The 2,659-nt window shown below is 48.3% G+C and overlaps 1 long non-coding RNA gene across 1 annotated transcript; it reads left to right on the top strand.

Moving 5' to 3' along the window:
• The first annotated feature begins 688 nt into the window (after positions 1-688).
• On the top strand, positions 689-2,456 carry LOC141085923 (uncharacterized). The gene is made up of 3 exons (XR_012231441.1): positions 689-917; positions 1,291-1,450; positions 1,558-2,456. It is a non-coding gene; the product is annotated as an uncharacterized lncRNA (long non-coding RNA).
• Positions 2,457-2,659: the final 203 nt, after the last annotated feature.

A 2,659-nucleotide genomic window follows, 5' to 3' on the forward strand; every position in this document is an offset into this window, starting at 1 on the left:
CGCTACATGTTGCATTTTTTGGTCCGCCCAACCACTTCAAAAAAGCGTATGCGCACGTTTTGAGCTAAAAAAGACCATTATGGCCTATGGAGGCGCATACGTGCGCACTGGCATGCGCATGTATGCGTTTTTTTAGCGCTGCGGTTTTTTTTGGTGTCCACTATTTAGACAAGTTATAAAATTCCAAAGTCCAAAAAAAAAGTCTATATAAAGGAGGTGTCTGCTAACACTGTACCCCAACTACAGTGACAGATTGGAGAGCAGACATTCAGCAACGAACACATCTTCTATCAGCGTCAAGAATGTGAGTATTATTACATCGTATGCCTGTCCTTTTAAATTGTGTATGTACTAATGCTTTTTATTATTTTTACATGCAGTATGTCTTCGGAATCAGAATATTCCCCATCCCGGCAGGAATTGGAGCAAGCAGACCGTGAGGTGATTATTTTCGTGCATCTGGTAAGTATATCTGCTGCTACTCCAAATCTCTTACTTTTTTTTTTTTTTTAAGACATCGTCATCTTCTGCGGACGTGACTACTGAGGGCGAACAGCAGGAGCAGCGAAGCCAAGTCCCGGTGGTGATACGGAATGTATGTATCAAATGATTTGTAATGTTCTTTATTTTTTATCTTCTATATTTCATCTTTTGTCTTTTTTTTTTTGTAACTCTTTATTCAATTTAAATTTGATTATTCTAATGAATGTGTTTTGTCTAGGTTCCACAACGGGATGAAGACGTCTACCTGGATAATGAGCAGCTCATCAGCCTGGTCCAGGAGCGTGCCCCGTTGTGGGACAGTCGTGACTGGCTGTACAAGGACAATGTGGTGACCCGGCGGCTATGGAATGATGTGGCCGCAGCGTTGATGGATGGCTGGGACAGCGCCACTGCATCCTCCAAAAAGGCGTTTAGTAAGTATTTCCCTGCTTTGTTATGCCACAGTGACTATTGTCCTTGATGTCACTGTTGGGTTTCGTGCTAGATATATTCTAGCAGGAAACCCAACAGTGTCATCGGGCTCTACAGTGACTGCTTTGAGTATTGTATTGCTGTATTGTGCCGCAGTGACTATTGTCCTTGATGTCACTGTTGGGTTTCGTGCTAGATATATTCTAGCAGGAAACCCAACAGTGTCATCGGGCTCTACAGTGACTGCTTTGAGTATTGTATTGCTGTATTGTGCCGCAGTGAGTATTGTCCTTGATGGCACTGTTGGGTTTAGTGATAGTATATGTCGTGCATCAAAAATACAAGTGACATGTTGTTGTTTTTTTTTTCCAACAGTGGACAAAGTCTGAACACGTTGGCGCTCGATCAAGGACCGCTTCAACAGTGATGTTCGTGCTGAGGGCCAGGTTCGCAGTGGATCTGCGTCAAGGACAAGAACCCGATACCGTTACTATCACGCGTTGCAGTTCCTAAGACCTGTCCTTGCCACCAGAGCGTAAGTATTATAATAATTTTTTTTTTATCTTTAATCTGTGATTTTCTAATCCACAGCTGATGCTTCTTGTAAAGGCATGATAGTAATGATTTTCCTTTCTTCAACAGCACCTGGAGCAGCACCCTGCAACCTGGCCCTGGAGCGGTCCTTCATCGGACGTCCTCTGACCCGTCCCAGCCATCCGACAGCCAGGAAGCACCTTGCAGGTCAGCCACACAGACAGCTGGTGACCAGGAAGCTGGGCCATCAGGTGTTCCCCTGTCCCAGGTCTCTGCCACTGGTTATGCGGGCACTACCCACCAGCGGCAGAGGGCCTTGGACAGGAATGTCTTGCCCGAGTTTATGCACTTGAGCGAGGCCTTTAATGCCAGCCTCAAGTCGCTGTCTGACAGAGTTGAAAGCGGTTTTGCACTCATGGAACGTGGTTTTAACCACTTTGAACACCGCTTCAATTCTGTCGAACAGCGCCTTGACCGTCTGGAGGCCGACCTCAACAGACCAGCGCACCATTTTTTTAGTAAGATTGAAACGGGCATGGCAGAACACCTTAGTCCTGAGCAACAGCTGAATGTGCTGCAGGCCTGCAACAATGCTTTCTTGCAGGCTATGCAGCATAATCAGTACGAGCAGCAGTCAGTAGTGGCATTTCCACCTGTGCCACCATTGACTTGCTTCACCTCACTACCGACTTGTGTTGCATACCACTGCACGGACACCTCTACTCAAAGCCAGGACACCCACCGTTACACCACCACAAGTCTGAGTACAGCTGGTCAGTTCACCAACACCACAATGGCAAGCGCTGCTCCTGTCTGGAGCACCACCGCCACCCCCATGCATGCTTGGAGCACAGCCACCACTCCGCAAATGTGGAACAGCCCTGCCGCTACAACAACATGTAGTAGCCCTGCCACCACCACTCCGCAAACTTGGACCATCACTGCCGCCACCAGTCCTCCTGCAAGGATGAGCACTGCCACCACCACCACAGAGCATCAGCAGCAGCCACAGCGGCAACAGCCACCACAGCAGCAGCCACCACAGCAGCAGCAGCAGCCAGAGCAGCAGCCACAGCAGCCACAGCTGCAGACGGGGGACCTACATTCTATATTTGCCCCAAGTACAAGGCGACATCAAGCAAGGCGGGCATTGGGCCCAAGTAGGTCCAGGCAGTCAAGTTTGCGAAGACAAGCACTTTGTACCAATGTC

The sequence above is a fragment of the Dendrobates tinctorius genome, unplaced genomic scaffold (assembly GCF_039654945.1).
Source record: "Dendrobates tinctorius isolate UK_male_01 unplaced genomic scaffold, ASM3965494v1 ptg000007l, whole genome shotgun sequence".
Classification (NCBI taxonomy): domain Eukaryota; kingdom Metazoa; phylum Chordata; class Amphibia; order Anura; family Dendrobatidae; genus Dendrobates; species Dendrobates tinctorius.